The sequence below is a fragment of the Ursus americanus genome, chromosome 4, assembly GCF_024610735.1.
Source record: "Ursus americanus isolate L20-20 chromosome 4, mUrsAme1.1.p, whole genome shotgun sequence".
In the NCBI taxonomy this organism is placed as follows: Eukaryota; Metazoa; Chordata; class Mammalia; order Carnivora; family Ursidae; genus Ursus; species Ursus americanus.
This window is the reverse complement of record NC_142130.1, coordinates 56,805,082-56,826,546: the sequence shown is the minus strand read 5'-3', so window position 1 is coordinate 56,826,546 and position 21,465 is coordinate 56,805,082. Positions and strand designations below refer to the sequence as shown.

The window sequence follows — 21,465 nt, the reverse complement described above, 5'->3', positions numbered from 1 at the left end:
TCATCCTCCTCTGAATGGTCAAAGCCTTCCAGCCCGTGAGAAGGAGAAGGAAGAAGTTTGGTCTTTTTTAGCTTTGTCTTTCAGGCAGTAACATGGAAATTGCAAACATGTCTATTCACATCTCAGTTGTCCAAATGCAATTACGTGGGCACCAAGAGAGAGAATTTGAAATATTTCCAGTAATCTCTGACTGGGCAGCCATGCCTGCAGCTAGGAAGGGGAGGGAGAAGTGTAAGTAGAGAAGGGAGACTGGATCCTGAACAGGGGAATTCATCTCCCCTAGATACTGGATACCTGTGTAATCCTTGGGAGTGAGCAGAACATACCAAAGCATGGCCATTCCAGCCAGGCGTCATGTCTTCGCAAAGACCAAAGAAAGCAGCAGATTATCCTTTGTCTCTTTCCAAAGCCCTTCTTCACCAGAGGACGAGCTGCATAGTTTGCAGGGACCAATGCAAAATGAATATGTAGAGTCTCTTGTTAAAATGTTATTAAGAATTTCAAGACAGTGACATCAGAACTTTAAGCAAATGACTAGGCCCTTCTAAACTCAAGACTCTGTAAGACTAGTCCCATTAAGTGGACTTTGTTCCCCAAATACACAGAAATCTAGCACTATATGAGAATTCCAGAGGCATTTGGAGAGAGCCCTTCCTTATATCACTTTATTCCTTATGTACAATGGATCATCTCATCTCCTGCAAGGCCAGATCTCCCTTTGAAAGCTGACACAAGGGGCCTGTACACTTAATCCTGATGCTTACAGCTGAAGAGGCTGTCTTATCAGAAAGATTAAGAACCTGGAATGAAACCAGATTCTCTACTCTCTTCTCTTGAACATAAAGCACATCAGTGGGCATTAAAGGTATAATTCAAAGAGTGATTGAATTATATTCATTTAGTTTGGGTATTCATTTACTTAAGACAGCAGAGGAACAGAGGTGAGAGGAGGCCAAATAATTCCATTGCACCCTATATTTGGCTTTCATCCTCTGGTGCCCAAGAAAAAGTGGCATGTCTTTTTATACTTTAGTGTTCAGTCCTTATATAGATACAATAGAAGCATTTTCCATTATAGCCCTTTGTGCATAAAGTAAATGCCAGTGTCTGAAATCATGTTGAGAAATAAAATCAAATGTCTAAGTGTTAACAAATAAATTATTTTCATTTTTAGCTTTTAGGTTTTTTTTTTTCAACCAAAATGTAAATTTTGCCCTAAAAAAGTATAATATATTGGGGCACCTGGGTGGCTCAGTCGTTAAGCGTCTGCCTTCAGCTCAGGGAGTGATCCCAGAGTCCTGGGATCGAGCCCCACATCAGGCTTCTCTGCTGGGAGCCTGCTTCTTCCTCTCCCACTCCCCCTGCCTGCGTTCCCTCTCTCGCTGGCTGCCTCTCTCTCTGTCAAAAAAAAAAAAAAAAAAAGTATAATATATTGCCAAAGGACACAGTAACTGTTAAAGAGACTCTTTTAATATCATATTCCCCCTACCTTGTCTAACCTCTAATAAGTCGTATTGGGATTCCTCCAAAGACAGACTGTCTAAACCATGTAGTTAATCCTATACATCAGTGTTTCCTCTTTGTATTTATTCACCTTTGATTATTTCAACTTCCAAGCAATATGCTGTGTTTTTATTGTCCACCTTCAGAAAAGTCATAAAAATGCTTTATGAGATGAAGTTGTAACCTAACATTCCTCTTTGCATTCCTGGCCAGTACTACTTTGTTAATGAACTCCATTATGTCACGTTTCTAAAACTCTATTTGTAGGTGGAAAAAATTAGTGAGTATGTGGACATTTCTCATGGCAGCAGTGTGAAAAAAGCACTGTTTGGTCAAACTAAAGAAGAATTAATAGAATTATGTTAACATCTATGACATAATTACATAACTGGTTACTTGCCCAACATTTTACTGTAAATACTTTCTTGGGTTGTCTCATATCCTCTATTTTTTCCTATTTAATTGTTTCTTCTCAGACTCCTACTTTCTCATCATATGTGTGCATTAGGTATTCCCCTTGGAAGTGTAAATTAAATGACTTAAGTGGCAGTATAGACACTGGACAGAGGTATGTTGGAATGGGGGAGATAGGAGAGAAGCAAGATATCACGTGTTAGTAATTGTCAGGGGAAAGACATTTAGGTCTGATTATGGCTACTCTCTACTCTCAGTGCTTTAGAGAGGATACCTATGTGGAACCCACATAGAGGATATCTATGTGTAAAAGGAATTCATGATTCATTACTGAAGAAAAATCAATAAGACCTACATGGCTCTTGGTGAAAAAATAGTTTAAAATGCTGTCCTGGGGTCTGTCCAGAGTAGTGAAGTGTTCCAACTCTATGCAGAGAAGAGCCTGCAGAGGTGCGGTGGGTAGGCAGCAGGTATAGTCAGTAAGCTTCTGAATTCTGGGGTCCCTTAGTGGGATTAGACTATAGATGAAAGAGGGAAAATAAGCTGAGGGTTGGTAAAGACTGTGCTCCCTACAGGCTCATGCTTTTGATTCAGGTCAGGTCTAGATAAGGGTGAGTGGTCCAGTTTGAATAGTTCCCAAAGTTGACTTGAGTTTGGAAGTTAAGTTTTGAGTCAAACAAAATAGAGTTGAGTAGTAATTCTGCGATTTTAACAGTTGCATGATTTGGGCCAAATGCTGGGCTTCAGTTTCCTCATCTGTAAAATGGGCGTATACTACCTACCTTCTGGGGTTGTTGTCAGGCTTAATTGAGATAAATATGTATAAGCACCTGGCATTCAGCACAAGGGATGGATGCAACAAATCATCTTGACCTATCTCCTCTAGAATGTGTTATTGTCAAAGCCTTAATATAAATAGATATCTCCCTTGTGAAATTGAATTTTAACCTTTGGTAATGATAATGCTTTCCCTAACTACTTCCCTTTGGAGATTCTTTAATTCTGGTGATGATGATGATTAAAACTTGTTTTTTATTCAGTACCTACTAAAGGCCTGGCCCTGTGTTAAGTGCTTTTCATGTATTTTCTTATGAAATTGTCATAATAATCCCATGAGGTAGATAGTATTCTCATTTATGATGAAGAATGAGGTGAAGAAAGATTAAGTGACTTGCTCAACATTATAAGACTAGATTAGTAGAAGACCTGGGGTTTAAACCCGGCTATGGCCAACTCCCAGGGCTACCATTCTTAACCACCGTGTTATATTGTATCTATGCCATTCATTTTATTCTCCCTCAAACGAAAAAATTTTGCGTCCAGAAAAGGTATCAAAATGTGCTTTAAAAGGCAACCATTCCCAATTTTTAAAATCTTAGGTAGTTTAAAGATATTTAATATCTTATTGACACAAAAAATTTAATTGAAAGATAATCAGGAAATCATTTTGATGAAAGAATATTGAATTTCTTATTCTGTATGGATATTTAGAGAATATATTTTGTGGAGAAAAGAAAATAATTAATACTTAAACCAAAGTCTGGAAGACCCAGTTACAGAGATATTTACAATCTAGAAATAATTTCAGTTGGTAAAATTTTATTATTAATATTTTATCATTCATGAAAATGAGAATTTATAGACATGAAAGCTTGTTCATATTCTTTTAAGATTCTAAGTATTGCATTATTTTTTGTGTAAGAATCCAAAAATTATATACTTACATGCTCCCATATCACAAAACATGAGAATAATGGATAAATATGAGAAATTTGAGAATATGGAAAATGAAAAACAATCCAGAAATTAAAGTAGACAAAATTATTTATGAGACCAAAGAAATAATGCTTCAAATAAGTAGAGGCAAACCATTGAGCGTTTTCATGGTGGGGGTGGGGAGGCACTTTTATGTGCAAGACTGCTGCTGGCAAGAGGGGCCTATTAGAATTCTTTTCCTTGTGTTTTGCTCTAAAGAACCACTGTCATTCTAAGGCCAGTATTGTCAAATGACATTTATTGCTTGTATTTACATTTCTAAAATTTGCCTTCTCTTTCTTAAATAAAGGTATGTCTTTCTAGAATATTAAAAGCCCTAATTTAACTAATGATAAGATTATTCAGAATAAGTAGGGCATCTTTGAACAATTGACTTATCAATGTAATTCAAATGAACTGTCTCAGAAAAATTAGCAAATCTCATGTTGGTGCAATACATAGCATCTTTTCTGGTTTTTTGCTTTTTTTTTTTTAAAGAGTGCTTTCCAGGCTTCTAATTGGGAGACATAGTATATAATCATTAAATATTTCTTAAATTAGTTGTTAAAAAATAAACCCCAAAATAGCTACATTAAAGTTTTAAGAAAGAGAAAAGCATGGGAAATGATATCACACTTAATCTGTAACATTTCTTAACATGTTCACTGAGAAATGTTTGTTAGCTAGCTAATATCTACTTATAAAAGGCACTGTGTTAATTGGTTTTTTTTTTCATATTAAGTCACTATGCTTATCAAAAACATATGTAATCAACCTGTCTTCCACAACCTTTGTCTTGGGACTTTCAGCTTTACCCAAATGTTATATGACAAATCCTTAGGAAACTTATTCAATATCTAGGCTGAATACAAACACACACACACATTTATACACACACACACACACACACTTAAAATTTCTTTCACTGTAAATTTTTTTTTAAATGAGTTTTCTAGGACACCTTTTTTTTTTTTTATATCACTATTCTATTTAATAGTGGCAGCTTATCTTTGTTCATCAATACAGGCCTGAATTTCCATGAAAATGCACATTTCCATTTAAATGAAGTGAGCAGCTCTGTTGCAAAGGAGACTATCAAGATCATCTATCTTCTTTGACTTTTTGCATCATAAAATGAAATACTGTGGCCAGAGGACTGTAAAACAGAAATTCCCAGGCTAAAAGAACCAAGTCAGATTAGGATAGAATCATTATTTTACACATATCTTGAGAGATAATGAGAAAACTGGTAAACTGAATTTTAATCATGGGCCAGAAAAGGTCACTGAAAGGCTCTCCCTTTTTCAGGGCAGTACTGAACCTAACCCATTATAAAAAAAAAAAAAACCAACAAAAACCAAAAAAACTTGCCTTGCTGAGTATCTATAATTTTGAAACATTATTCCGTTGAAAAAAATCATTCTTGTGTCTCTAAACCCATAGGGCACCCTCTTTTATTTGACCTTCCCTCTTTCCCTAGTCTCAGCGGAAATGCATAATATCTCCCCGTCATTCATATTCTGTTCCTTTATCTATACAGAACTCATTATTGCCTCTACTATCAGCCTTCTCTTCTCTTGGCTTAGTGTCACCATATTTTTTCTCTTCCTAGAATAGTCCAGGAAGTTTTAACTGTTGGTTTCTCAGCAATCATCTGCAGGTAAAAGAAAGTCAAAAGGACAACAAAAGGGGTATAAAAAGTGAATGACAAACCAGTGATTTATTCAGCCTAATATTTTGTTCTGTTATTGCCATCTCCTTTGAGGTCATAGTTGTACTTGCTAATGTGCAAGGCAAAACGCTTGCTTTCCAGGCCACTCCTAATTCTCTGCAGCCATCACCCAATTAGCCTTTCTAGAATCTGTTCTTTCTTCAGTTATCGTAAAGGAACTCTCTCATGCCCTGTATGATTTTTGTTTCTCTTCTGCAACTATATTGTATTTTTTTGCAACATGACACGAGGAGTGTAGGCAGTGTTCCAGATGTGGTTTCATAATTCAGTTTTTATAAGAAGAAACTTGAGTTTATGGCCTGTTTTCTCCGTATTTAATGAGATGATCTTCTCAAATGCAAATGTCTTTCTTGTCCGTCAATTGAAAAGATTTATGGTGGAGGTCAGATTAATTTTCTTTTCTATTCTTAAAAACTCCGTTGTCCAACCAATTAGACTGAAAATAAGATCAACAGTAGATTCTGGCAAGACTTTTGTGCCTTTTACTCAAGAATTTCATAGCATTCTAAATCAAATGATGTAATGAAAAATGGGCTTTATCCATTCTCCCTGGACATTATAATATGAATAAAAGGAACAGACAAGAGCCAGACAGACCCAGGCTTGAATCAGTTTTACTTTTAATTCACTCCATAACCTTCAGCAATTTAGTAATATCTCAGAAATTTGGTCTGCTCACCTATAAAATGGATTCATCATCATAATAATAAGTATCTTGTAGGATTAATATAAAATTTAAAGATGACACCTACTGAGGCTCTGGCATACAGTAAACACTTAGTAAAAGGACAGAAACAGGACTATTGGGTTAAAAATACTTTCTATATTCAGTGAAATGGCTAAGAAGAATGGCACTCTATACGCAACCCTTAAAATACTTTTGATATAATAGCACCTGCCCATACAGAATTCCATTCCCAATGCCGTAGTAACTGGAATGATATATATGATTTTCTGAGTCAGTTGAAAATTAGCAATTAAAAATGGAGTTTTATTTTTGGCAGTATATTAAGTGGTATGCCCATATGAACAAATTCTTTCCTTTTCTGTTTTTCTTTTTAATTAAACCCAAAACTTATTTCCCCCTGTAACTTATGAGGTTATATTGTGTGTGTGTGTGTGTGTGTGTGTGTGTGTGTGTGTTTATTTTTACTTTTAACTTAACAATCATATGATGAAATGACTTTAACAAAACAAAATTTACTTCAATATCTTAAAGTAAAACCATTGTAAGCTAGTCTTATCAGTTTATTCCCGGAACATCTAAAAAATTAGTAGGTTGATTTATCAAAGATAGGACTATATATCAATTTTATAGACTTTAAGTTAATTTTATTTACTTGTATTTCAACACTCCACATTTTATTTGGGGGGCCATTTAGTGTACATTTGCTATCTTACATATGCATTTACTACTCGTGCAAGATGCCTCATCCTAGTAGCTGTTTGAGAAATGCTTGTAAATAAATAACAAGTGAGTAATTAAGTGAATGACCAGAAGAATATAGAATAATTTTTAAGTAATTCTTTTAAATGACTATGTCTATCTGGTAATCAGCAAAAATGCTAATATGGAGGGTAAGTTAAAGCACAACACAATAATATTATATAAAATCAAACACATAATATATATAAAGGAAAAATAAGGGGGAAGAACAAATTTATAGAGGACAATTGTGAATTATAGTAGTCGCAATACTTTATGTTAATAATTGATAAATCAGACCAAACTCATAGAACTTATTATATACCTTTGCATTTGCATAGTGAAATATAGAATTTTACAGAAAAGATTACATTGTAATTTTACTTTCTATTGAGCTTGTGTAACACATGAGGTAATTTTGAAGAGTTTTTTTATTACTTACAAAGAACTTAGTAATTTTCCAAACGATAAATATTTTGATAAATATTGATAAAATATTTGGCAAAATGAAGAAAACCTGGCATCTGTTTTCAGAAAAGCACTCCAAGGAGATTGGGGAACTCTGGGTACATCTTGTATAGAAAAAAAAAAAAAAAGATACATTCTCTTAAGGCTAAGGGCCACAAGAAAACTGACACATCATCAACAACTTTTGGCCCTTATATTTCATTAGTTATCTCTTGCTACATAACAAATCACCCTAAAACTTAAAACAAGAACATTTATTATCCTAAAGTTCCTATGGGTCAGGAATTCAGGCACTGGTTGCTGTGAAGGTGTCAGCTAGGGCTATTGTCTCATCTAAAGGTCTCATCTGAAGCTCGGATAGGCGAAGATATACTTCCAAGCTCGTTTATATGGCTGCTGTCAGGATACAGTTCCTTGAGGGTTATTGCACCGAAGGCTTTAATTCCTCACTGCCTATTGGTTGGAGAACACCCTCAGATTCCTGCTATGTGGGCCTCTCCAACAGGGTAGCTTATTTCATTAAAGCCAGCAAGAGAGTCTGCTGTCAAGATAGCATACTACATTGGTGAATAATGAGATGTGAATTAAGATCATAAATCTTATTATATGATTTGCTTATGTCATACTGTAGTGCATTTAGCATGAGGTAATTAGTTCATTGTTCCCGTAGTGATACTTGTGCTCAGTCTATGTATTTAACTAATGACTTCTGTCTTTGTAGCCTGTCCAAGTTATCTTTTGCTATGTGACAAACCATCCCAAACTAAATGGTTCAAATAGTAATCATTTCATTTACTCATAATTCTCTGGGTCAGGATTTTGGTTTGGGTTTTGCTAGAGATGGGGGTTGTCTTCTGGTCTTGCCTGGGGTCACTCCAATGAATGAAAGCTCAACTGGACAGTATTGCTGTTAGGTGGTTGGTCTAGGGGGATCTGGTTCCGTATGGCTTCTCCCTCATCAACAGCCTAGGTGTGACAGTCTCAAGGCAAATGTTCTAGGCACATAAGAAAAAGAGTTGTAAAGTTTCTATAGGCTTTGGCCCTGAACTCCTATGACATAATTCTGACACTTTATGTTGGTCAAAGCAAGTCATAAGGCCAGTCCAGATAACAAGGTGGAAAAATAGATTCTACCTCTTGATGAGAGGAATGGCAAAGTCACATTACAAAGGGCATGCATACAAGGTTGGGAAGAATTTATAGTCATGTTTTACAATCTACTGTAGAGATGATTATTTGAAAAAAAAAATGAATCATCATTTGGTAAGCCTAGCATGGATAACAGCTTATGAATTTATTTGCTATTTTCTCTCTATGCCTATTTTTGCTTTGTACTCCTAATGAACGATATTCGTGTTTTCCTTACTTAGTGACTACTAGGTAGTCTGCATTGGGTTAGGTACTATGAGGTCTACAAAAATGAGTAACAAAGGAGCTCAGACTCAAGAAGGACATGAAGGAGGGGCATGTGGGTGGCTCAGTTGGTTAAGTGTCTGATTCTTGATTTTGGCTCAGGTCGTGATCTCAGGGTCATGAGATTGAGCCATTCATCAAGCTCTATGCTGGGCACAGAGCCTGCTTAGGATTCTCCCTCTCCTTCTCCCGCTGCCCCTCTCCACACCATTCTCTCTCTCACTTTCTGTCTAAAAAATAAAAGAAAGGTAAAGAAAAGAAAGAAAAAAGAAAAAGACATGAAAGAAAGTATAATATATAAGGTAGAACAGAGAAGTAGAAAGGGGGTAGAAAGAAGAAGCATCATAAGTGAACAAAACATATGTGTAAGTCACTATTGAAATACAAAGAATCTAGAGATCACTGTGGATTTAGCAGTTAGATGCATTAGGAAGATGGCATTTGAAAGATAAAAAATGCCAAGATGAGGGAACAGCAGTGTAGACAGGGAAAGAGCAAAGTGGTAGAAGAAGCGTGGAGATTGTAAAGAAGAATTTTGGAAAATTTCAAGAGATTTTAAAGTCAGATGTCACTGGCTCTTTACTTTTTCTAATTTCTCTTCAAAGCCTAGGCTTTTCCTTTTTCTTGACACAAATATAACTCTAGGCCTGTTTCTTGGCTGTTAATTGTAATGGCCTTGTTAGTTTGGTGACTTTTTAGTTTTAATGACTTATAAAGTTTAAAATGATTAAAGAAAAGAGGAATTTTTGCTTTTATTGGGCGAATAATAAAAATAAAATAAAATGTCTTTGCTTCATCCTGACTGTCTTGTGAAGCAAATGAGATAAAGTTGTTTCTAACTGACCATCCAACCTTTATCAAAACATAACCAGTGAAACTGTTCACTGCCCCTCCAGGCAGCACATTCCTTCAGGAACAGTTCTAATAAACCGAGAATCTCTGCAAGTAAAAACGTGCTTCCTTATAACACCGTGTATAACCTTAGAACACGACCCACTGGTACTTGTTCTGCAAAATTGAATTTATACAAAGTAACTCCAATCCTTCTCCTCTACTCCATGACCCTTCAGATGTTTGAAGATAACATGTGAACCTCATAAATCTTTCTCTTCCAGTCTCAACCTTTCAACCATTTCCATCCGACATGATTTCCAGATACTTCATCATTCAGATAACCTTCTCTGGGGAACTAGAGTTTTTCTCTAAGTCTTTTTAGAATTGAACCCAATATTCCACATATTTTTCTGATTAATGCAGAAGACAAAGGGCTATTTCCCTTCCTGCTGTGCTTCAATTAATGCAGCCTGAGTTTGCATTTTGCTTTTTGAACAGCTGCCATACACTGTTGGGAGAGGGAGCACTTACTGCCAGCTTATCCCCAATGGTCCTTCTCAAATGAGTTGCTCTTATGCCAGACTTGTTTCTATACATGTCCAACTGATTTTAGGATGGTGAGTGCAAGGCTGTGTTTTATTTATACACCTCTGCTGTATACCTATATAAATTATGTATATTCTCTAACCAAACTGACATATATTTTCTCATATTCCCATTTAATAAATATTCCTATCAAATCTTATCACATTTGTATAGGTGGATTTTCCTCAGCTCTCCAGGTCTTTTTTCATCTCACTTGGGTCAGCCTGCATAATTATGCTCCTTTCCCGTATCATCTGACTTTGTTCTGCTTAGCAAGTCAGTTATACGTCTTTATCATGACTGAGCTCGGTGCTCCCTGTGTGGCAATGTTTTAATATACTCTCTCATTTTCTTCTTTGTTAGGATAACTGTGTTTGCATTGTTGGAATTCTGTATTTTATGGACACTTATCCCTCCCGTTTTATAGAATCTCTGATCATGGAATCCAATCCAATCCATGTACAGTTTAATGAAATGTAATATCTACAATTCTGGCTAGGGCTTTTTTCTTAAGCTTTTAGGTATCTTAGAATGAAAACAGCCAGTTTTTTTTTTTTTTAAAGATTTTATTTATTTATTTGACAGAGAGAGACAGCCGGCAAGAGAGGGAACACAAGCAGGGGGAGTGGGAGAGGAAGAAGCAGGCTCCCAGCGGAGGAGCCCGATGTGGGGCTCGATCCCACAACGCCGGGATCACGCCCTGAGCCGCAGGCAGACGCTTAACGACTGCGCTACCCAGGCACCCCGAAAACAGCCAGTTTTGGGGCCCCTGCATGGTACAGTCAGTTAAGCATCCAAGTCTTGATTTTGGTTCACGTCATGAGATCAGGATTATGAGATCGAACTCCCCACCGTGCTCAGTGGCAAGTCTGCTTGAGTTTGTCTCTCTCCCTCTCCCCTTGCTCCCCTCACTCCCTCTCTCTCTCACTGAAATAAATAAATATATTTTTTAAAAAGTTTAAAAGAAGATGGTCAGTTTCCCCAAGTTTCCAGCCCTTACATTTCATACATCTTTATTCAGAACTAGGTCTGAATCATAATTCATTGACTTGCTGAAAGATGGAAACAGCAGCAAGGCTGGTATTTATGATCTTTGTAGCCTCTTGTGTATTGCTTTCATGATGGAGTAAATACGCTCACAGGATGAGAAAGTATGTTATGGAAGGATTGCTTAGAACTTGCAGCAGCTGGGCTTTCTGTGTTGGCCAGTGCAGTTCCTTGTTTAAAGGGAAACGTTTGGTACTCTGTCCCTGCCAGAGTCTTTTCTGTGGTTCCCTATCTTGCGTCATTCTATCAAGAAAGGTAGTCTCTCTTTGATATCAATAGTAGGCAAGAGTTACTAAATGTTTGCATGATTGAAGCAAGCTTTACATGTATTTATCATCTCTTTGAGTCCTCACAGTGCTGAGAATCACAAAAGTTACATATGTCCATTTTACAGACAAGGAGATTAAGACCTTAGAGAAATTGAATTACTTGGTCACAGTGAACCAGCTAGTAAGTAATAATGCCAGATTCAGCTCCAGAGTAGTCCGAGTTCAGAACCTGTGCTCTTATTAACTTTATTACAAAGAACCTTTTTATGTTTGTGAATCTACACTTTCCCCAGAAGGCTAGCATCTTTTGTCACTTGTGCAAGCTATTCCTTAAACTACGTTCATTACCACAATCTCCACATATCTTAGGTGAATTCAACTCTGTTCCTTGCTTTTATCCCAGCCATCTGTCAGTCTGTCTGTCACAGGTTATTTTTTAGGATGACATCACAAATTTCCATCATTGGAAGAATGGTTCACATGTTCATATATGCTATATCAATCCTCAGCTAACCCTGTCAGCTCTACCTTCAAAATATATCCGAGAGCCAATCATTTTTACCACCTCACAGCTACAATCCTGCCCCAACCCACCAACATCTCTCCTGGCCTCCTTCCTCCCACCTTGCCCCTCTGTGCTGTGTTCTCCACACGTACCATGGAACGTATACAAATGTAAATCTGATGGTATCACTTTCTGCTCACCACCCTCCAATCATTGCTTGACTCATTCAGAGTAGAATCCTGTTCCCCTACTAAGCTACCTCTTCAACTTCATCTCCCACAACCTCTCCCTCGCTTACTGCTCTTTGGAAACAATGAATTCCTTGCTCATCTTCAAACATGGCTGATGCATTCCCATCTCAAGACCTTTGTACCTGATGTTTCCTCTGAGTCCAAAGCACCAGCTCTAGGAACACCACGGCCGTCCTCATCCCCTCACTTCTTCCAGCTTCTGGGACAGTGTTACTTTATCAGAGAAACCTGTAAGGACGTCTATAAAGTAGCAGTCTTCCTCCCACACTCTTTCCCCCTTACCCTGCTTTTTCTCTATAGCAGTTATCACCAAGTGCCATTTATTCAATGGCACTTTGTTTTTCCTATCATCTGTCTTCCTCTGTCTCTCTTATTCACTGCTATTCCCTTAGCCCTTTAAACAATACTTGGCATGTGGTAAGTGCTACATAACCTTAATGAATGGATAGAGAATTTATAACGCACAAAAATGATGAAAGTATTTATTCATCCGTAAATGACTTTTATCCTCAAAAGGGTGTAGGATTGGAGGGAGGGGAATGAGATAGTAATTCACCTTATACATTCCCAGGGTTAAGTGTTGTGATGGAGGTATGATAAGGATGCATCAACCTCTCCGAGGAAAGGCATACAAGCTAAACTGAGGGATCAAGGAAGGCTGACCCAAGAGATGACTTCATCCTGTAGAGACTGGAAAGCAAGTAAAGAATGTTAGAATTATGCAATCAGATTTACAATTAAAACTATCACTCAGATGTCTTGTGGAGGAAGAATTTCAATAAGCAGTGACTGGCAAGAGAGTAACCAGTAAGGATGCTGGGATTCATGAGAGCGGGGCACACAGAGCTAGTCTCAGTTTTCTGACCAGATTGACTAAGATGAACACAGGAATAAACAACCAAACACAGGGATATTTAGAAGATTTAGAAGATTTAACATGTTGAAATATATGTAGAAGGATCCAGTAATTTTCTAGCCAAGAATGAAAGTCTGGGCTCTTTTGATGTTGTTTTGTTTGTCTTTTTGTTTGTGGACATAATCAGAACCTTCTATTTTAGAGTTTTCCGTTCTATGTGTAATTGTGTTTAGATGTTATAACAATGACTTCTACAAAAAGGTGAAAGTCACTATGCTCTTTACTGTAGTAAATAACATTTCTTTAGCCCATTACCTATACTTCCTATGAAGATAAATAACTGGGACATTATAAAGAGATTAATTATAATATAGAGCCCTACCCTATGGGAAACAAATCCTCAAAATACAATGCCCATTTCTAACTATTCATGACCAGGTCAGTGAGAGAAAAGGGAAAAGTGAAGTTCTTCCCAAAGTAGGCAGAATGTCTGGCTTGACAAAGTTGTAAACAAAGTCCAGAAGGTGTTGCTCAGCTCCTTGTTGAGTAGTGGGCCCAGATTTTGTGGACACTAATACCTGGCTAAGGATAGAAAAATAAAGAGGTAAGGGAGGAGAGTTAAATTTTATTTTTTAAATATTAAATATGAAAAAGAATAAGTGTGCTTTGTTGTCTTTACATTTGATGCATTAGTCTATTAAGCTTCACTTGCTGATTGATGGAACAAATGTCCATAGTACATTTAGTTCATAGTAGACAATAGCAGATTTTACTTTGTTCCGTGAAGCTTAACAGCACTCTCCACAAAAGCAGTAGTCAACAATTTTAATTTTTAAAACCCAAATGACTTGCACATATATAAAAAATTAAAATAGAAGGGCTTGTAATGAAAAGCACAAGCATACTACCCCTTCTCTTCACCCCCATCTAACTCCAAGTCCTCTGCATCCATGACAATACTTTTTAATGGATTGTTGTCGGGGTTTTTTTAATTTTAATGGTTATGCCTATATTTATTGTAACATTAGATGTTATCTATTGACTTCTTATTATCATAGATAAAGATTTAGCTTCCTTATAACACCTACCTCTCCTTTACTATTTTTAAGTCTTTATCTATTGTTCCAACAAATATAAGTACTTAATTTTTATACTTAAAGTTTTTGTTTTTAGTTTTTTGTTTTTACCTATGATCACAATGCAGATATAAAAACAGCTTATTTTTGAAGTGCTATATTAATGTTGTAAATGTTTTGGCCCTTTCTGCTAAGATTACTGATATGGGAGCTCCTGGTAGTCAGATGTTAGTTTTTGCTAAACTGGGAAGACAAAAAGGTTTAGTCTTTCTTAACCTGACTGCTGAATTGTGTAGGTCCTTTTAAATTATGCCACCTTCTCCAGAGTAGGTTTATTCTTCTGGATCCTATTAGCAACGCTGCCGGAAATTCATGACTGAACTTCTCTAGAGCAGGGTTTCGCAAAATATGACCCACAGGCCAAATTGCCTATTTTCCTGGGATGCAGCTACACCCATTTGTTTACTCATTGTCTGTAGCTGTTCTGATGCTACTGCTGCAGAATTAAGTAGTTGCAACAGAGTCAGAATTATCCAGAAGCCTAAAATATTTATTACTTGACTACAAAATTGCCACCCCCTGCTCTGATTGCTGCAGACTTGAGCATCATTCAGTATATCCATGCTCTGCCACTACATTCCTATGAGGCCTGCTCTCCTGCTTCCATTCGGACTGATGCTTGAGTCTCATCCTTTGTTCTGGTCACTTAACTAAGTTGGATCCATTATTTCCTGTATCCCATGATTTTTCTCTCTCTGGATTTACTAGCTTCACTTTGTCACTGACTTCCTAATTAATAGGGGAAAGTTTGTAGAGTAATCACATTTTCTGGATTCTTTTATATCTAAAAATGTCTTTCAGATAAACACAGTAAATAATTAGTCTGGGCGTAGAATCATAAGTTAAAAATATTTTCCCTCTGAATTTTAAAGGTACCGCTCTGCTGTCTTTCAGCTGACAGCACAGCAGCTGACCAGTTCCATGCCTGGAGGCTTCTACCTTGCAATTACATATTAATGTGCTACACACATACAGGCTCTTTCAATCCAGAGATGCTAGCTTTTTGAAAATATTTAGTATTATTTTTCTTTTCTTTTTCTAGAATAAATTATGTTCCATCTCTCCTATTTGAGAGGGCAGGAAGATGTGAATTCCATTTAGAAAGATTTCCATCACAATTTCTTTTTTATTATTATAGCCGACACCTAATGTTACAATAATTTCAGGTGTACAACATAGTGATTCAACAACTCTATGTATCTGCTATACTCATCACACGTGTAGCTACCATCTGTCAGTATACAATGCTATTACAGCACCATTGACTGTATTCCCTATGCCACACCTTTCATCCCCGTGACTTATTAATTCCATATCTGGAAGCCTGTACCTCCCACTACGCTTCATGCAGTTTTTCTCACCTGAGCTCTATTAGTTCATTAGTCATTTGCAGAACCCCTGGTTTGAGTTTTTGCCATCTTAAGCATTAAACTCATGTATTTGGTGTTTGGGTATGTTCTTTGTAGGTGCAGATTTGTTCTATTTTTAGCAGACTTTCTTCAACTATATCTATCTTCCAAGACTTCTATTGAGTACTTTTTTCTATCATTGAATTCCCCGATATCTCTCATTTTTTAATTCTTTCTTTCTTTCAACATCCAGATCTTTCTTGAGGGATGAAATATCTTATAACACATCATCACTGCTTCTTTTAGTTTCTTTGTTTCTGTTTTGCTATTTTTGCCTCTCTTTCATATTAGAAACTCTTCTCACATGCCCCGTAATTCCTGACTTTCCATTCATGTTCACTAATAAGGCACTTTTTGTGAGAATGTAAACATGTCTGCTGTAGGTGTCATTTTGGGTGGTTAGGGGATTATTTTATTGGAGATACTCAAATGCCAATATGTGGTTTGTATTTTCCTTGGGAGTATTAATCATTTTTTCTAGAAAAGAATCTTCTGATAGTTTGTGGGAATTAGTGGTTGACTCTTCCTTATAAGATGTCCAAGCTATACCCTTGCCTCTTTGGGGTCCTATGTCTCACTCCTGCCCTTTGCCATAATGGGTGCATCTAAGCCAAGAGTCCATCTATGTTTCCACCATGTGAAATTTTCTCAACAGAGCAACCTTGTCTCCCTTTCTAGGACCCACTGTACCCATTAATATTCCTCAACCACTTTCTGTCTTTAAAAACTGGCTTAACTCTCATCCACTGGAGTCCCATGTTTTGTCCTTTGTCCTCGAGGGTTTATACCTAGTGCTTTCTTTTTCTGTTATTAGAGAGGCCTCATAGAGAAAAAGGAGATAAGCATATAGTATACTAGTATCTTTAACCAGAATCCAGGCCTGCTATATTTTCACTGGTCTACAAATGAGATAAGCACTGGAAATACCTCAAAAATATGTTGATTTCTAATGTATTGATTTCTGACTTTCTCCCTTATCTTTAACCCTGAAACCTCTTCTGTGTCATTTTTCACAACATGAAGTAAGACTACTAGAATTGCTTCCTATGTGTCTTCCTAGATAAACTTTAAACATTAAAAATAAATCAGTCTGTATTATTCAAAATATTTAAAGAACATGTTGTGCTTATTTTAGATTAATAAAACGCAAGTGGTGGATTGAGAAATAGGCTGCTCTGTTTTTATCTCAGGAGAGCAGCTACTGTATGGAAATGCCAGTTTCATAATACGTCAAATAAAAGCTTCTCTATGTATGCAGACTAAAGGCAATATATTTTACTCTTTAGTTGTTTTTTTTTCTGGTTGTTGTTCTTTTCTAATCAGAAGAAACATAGCAGCCATGACAAGTGACATATAGCTTTCATTTTTTCCACTGACATGAGCACTGTCACATTCATGATTTTCCATGCAACAAAATCCAAAGCTATCATTTGACCTTCCATTATTTAAAAAAAGAACAAAGAAAAGTAAACAACAATGAAAATATTTAGCATCTTTCTTTGTTCTGCTTGCAGTCTTATACGCCTTCACAAAATGCTTTTTAGAAGTTTCTGAAAATTCCGTTTATTAATCTCAACTTCAAAGAGTTATATGATACATATTCGCAGTAGTACAAATGTATTTCTCTCTCTTTTTTTTTTTTTTAAAGATTTTATTTATTTGACAGAGAGAGAGGCAGCTAGAGAGGGAATACAAGCAGGGGGAGTAGGAAAGGGGAGAAGCAGGCTTCCCGCTGAGCACAGAACCCAGTGCGGGGCTCGATCCCAGAATGTTGGGATCATGACCTGAGCCGAAGGCAGATGCTTAAAGACTAAGCCACCCAGGCACCCCCAAATGTATTTCTCTTTACTTCTATCTTCCACTGGCCTAAATTTAATGCTTAAAAAAACAAACAAACAAACAAACAATTTTCCAAATACTATGTGGTTAAACTTAGGAGATACTTGAGACATGGTAACACTGCAGCTGTCAGTCATTTCTTGAACTTTTAATCTAATAATAAGACTAGATGTTGTTTATGTGGCTTTAGTAGATGCTCTTGCAGAGCTCAGATAGTAGAGTTGAACCCATTATATTCCCTCTCCATCGTGAGAGGTGCCATCTAATCTTGGGTTTCTACTTATATTCATGACTAATTTTGAGACATTGAAAATAAAATAGTCTTATATTTGGAGTTGCAGATACCATACCAAAAGTATAAATTTTAAATGGATTAAGAATCAAAGGATCTGCTTAAATATGTTCCAAGAATGCCGTATCGGTAAGAACTTTCTAGGCCCATGTACTATTTATATTCTTAAGGACAACAGGGTTATCATACTGGATGAGTGTAGTAACCACCCCAACAATGAGCATGGTCCTCATGCATGTAATGGAGAAGCATGTGTTTGTCTCTCACTAAGATTCCAGAATGTATGGATGTTTTCTGGACATCTCTGAATTAACTAATTCTATTATTATCAGTGGCTCATTTAAACAAGCTTGAAGGTCCTAGTATTTTTAATTTTTTTTTTAATTTCATAATTAGTTTAGTAATGTGTGAATCAATTTATATGAAATACTTAAAATTGTACCCAGTACCTACTTAGCTCTTATTATTTTCACATAATAGGAAGCAATGAGTAAAAGTATATTAAAAAACCCAAGTTTTTCCTAGTTTTAAAATAGCCAGACTGAAGCTGAAGTTTTACCTATGCTAACACATTGTATGCAGTATTTTCATAATTTTTAAGGTGACATTCAGTATTAGAGAAAACAATTCTGAACTTTTCACTTTTTATATCTCTCAACAATGAGATGTATAAAAACATATTCCAAACAAGGAAAGCAAAACTTGACAGTAGTAATACAATCAGAAATTGAAAAAAAAAAATCTGCCGAAGTAGTAGGAGTTTTTAATACACTTCCTTTAATAATTGCTTAGATCAACAAGAAAAAAAAAATTAATGAGGCTAGAGGATGTGAGCAATACAATTAACAAATTCTACCTGATGAATATATAGAGAGAATAATAAACCTAAATTTGCAGCATCCCATTCTCTTCAGTTACACAAAATATCCATGAAAATTGACTATGTACTAGGCCACAAAGCAATTTGCAACAAATCAGGTTTTATGAAATACATTTGTAACCAAAATACAATTAAGTTAGAAATAAATAATACAAAAGTAACTTTAAAAATAAGAGAGCTTAAAGCATACTTTAACATAACTCAGATTATTTTAATATAATTAAATAGGATTTAAATACTTCATGAGTTATTTTATATACATTTCAAAATCTCTAGAACTAAATAATAATGGTAAGGAGGTGGATGGGGAAGTGGTGTAACTGGGTAATGGGCATTAAGGAGGGCACGTGATGTGATGAACACCGGTTGTTACACACAACTGATGAATCATTGAACACTACATCTGAAACTAATGATGTGCTATATGTTGGCTAATTGAATTTAAATTGAAAAAAAGAAAAACTACATCTTAAAATGTGTGGGGTACAACTAAAGCACTTTCAATCCACTTCAAAGGTAGATATATACCCTTAAAATGCTTAGTTTAGAAATGAAGAATGCTAAAAATCAATGAGCCAAATAAGCATCCATCTTAACAATTTAGAAAAAGAGAAATACAATAACCACAAAATAAGTAGAAGAAGGGAAATAGTAAAGGAAAGAATGAAAACAGTACAATAGGAAACAAAACAGCAACAAAATAAAAGTTTCCTTAAAAATATTAACAAAATTATTAAGCTCTGAAAAAATAGATAACAAATATGAGGTATAGGTAAACAATATTACAGATTAAAAAAAGATGCCACTACTGATAAAACAAATATTTAGAAAGCAATAGGAAAATATAAACTTTATGACAATAAATGCAAACACTAGATAAAGAGACAAGTTTCTAGAAAATTGTACAATACAAAAACACAGGAGGAATAGGAACCTAAATTGTCCTATATATTACTTAAACTGTATCCATCATTAACAATTTCCTCCCCACAAAGGAAATTTTAGATCCAAACTTTGAGGTTTTAGAATGTTTCACCAAACATAAATTCAAAAAACAGATAAATCCAATTTTACACAAACTCTTTAATAGAATATTAAAATTTTACTCCTCAGACAAAACTGAAAAAAAGTTTGATTTGTATTTTGGGATTAATGAAATAATGTGCTGGGCATTTTTCTTTGGCTGAATGTATCATTGAACAAAGTATTTTTTCACTTCTTTTGACTTTGTTTCAGTAAGAATATTTTAAGTGCTGGGCGCCTGGGTGGCTTAGTCAGTTAAGCAACCAATCTTGACTCTAGCTCAGGTCATGATCTCAGCATCATAGGATCAAGCCCTGCACTGGGCTCTGCCCTGGGTGAGCTCTGTGCATGCACTGGGCATGCAGTCTGCTTAAAATTCTCTCTCTCCCTCTCCCTCTGTCCCCCTCACCACAGTCTCTCCCCCCCCCCCAAAAAAAATACACACACACACACACACACGTGTGTGTGTGTGTGTGTGTGTATATATATATATATATATATCAAGTGCTTATTCAGTTAGTGTGATGGAGTGAAATTTTAACTAATTTTAAATCGCAAAAATTTTGCTCTATAATGCTTATAATAAAAAATTGATGGTAAAAGCTTATTTTAAAAAGTAATAGAAAAAATTGGGACTGATTTCAAAAATCTTTAAAAAAGGATTTATTAAAATAAGTTATAGGATATGTAATAGCATGGAAACTACATGTATAGTCGAGCCTTGAACAACTTGAGCTGCACAAGTCTACTTATAAGCATATTTTTTTATAGTACAGTACTATAAATGTATTTTCTCTTACTATTCTCTTAATAACATTTTATATTCTCTAGCATACTTCATTGTAAATGCACAGTATATAATACCTATAACATACAAAATATGTGTAATTGACCATTTATGTTGGTAAGGCTTTCAGTCAGTAGTAGGCTATCAGTAATTAAGTTTTGGGGAGTCAGAAGTTGCATGCAGATTTTTGACTGTGTGAGGTCGGCACCCCTAAGTCCCATATTATTCAAGGGTTAACTGTACTGTAATAAGTGAATATAAGAGTCTTAAGTATATACAGAAAAATCCTATATATTATGACTACAACTTTATGAAAAGAAAATTTAAACTTTATGCTTAGGAAATAGATTAGAAGGATATATACCAAAATGAGATTGCATTCCAGTTATTTGGCCTAAGAATTTCTTCTCTTCTTTCAAGTTTTGGATCAAGTAAATTTTCTCATTTTAATATCATTGAATTTGGGTTGCTTCTTACATTTGATAGCATCCATAGTTTAATTAGCAGCAGTATTTCCTTCCTAGATTGTACATCTCGTACATTCTGCAGTCTAGGACTGGGTGAAAACTATCTTTTGAATAAGTAAAATAAAGAAGCATAAACTTTTTAAAATGATAATTATGATGAACGTTTTCTGAAAGACAAAAATGATTGAATAAAATTTTACCTAAAAATAAGGTTTACAGTAGTGAAAATAGTACTTTAACATGAAAACAAACTTTCTAAATGTTCACTGTTTTATTACAATGTCTGCCTGTTATTATCCCTTGAGAGTAAATAAAATCACATTAAAATGTCCAGAGTTCTGAATCATAGTTTAATTTACAGAGGTATAAGTGATTATGCATATTTTCTTTAGTTTAAAATAAAATGATCCAATATTATAATTTTATTTATCAACATTTATTATAATAAAGCTATACTTCTATTGCTATTAAAAAGATTATTTTTAATAATAATTCAGGACACTTACTGGCTGTTTTAGTCAAAATAGTTACCTATGAATATTTGGAAAGATGTTTTTTCTCTCATTTGTGAAAA

General features: G+C 35.5%; 1 protein-coding gene across 3 annotated transcripts in view; it reads left to right on the top strand.

The window, feature by feature from the left end:
• EPHA6 (EPH receptor A6) overlaps nucleotides 1-21,465 on the top strand; it is an 814,184-nt gene that overhangs the window by 588,491 nt on the left and 204,228 nt on the right. The gene's annotated exons all lie outside the window — the stretch shown is intronic.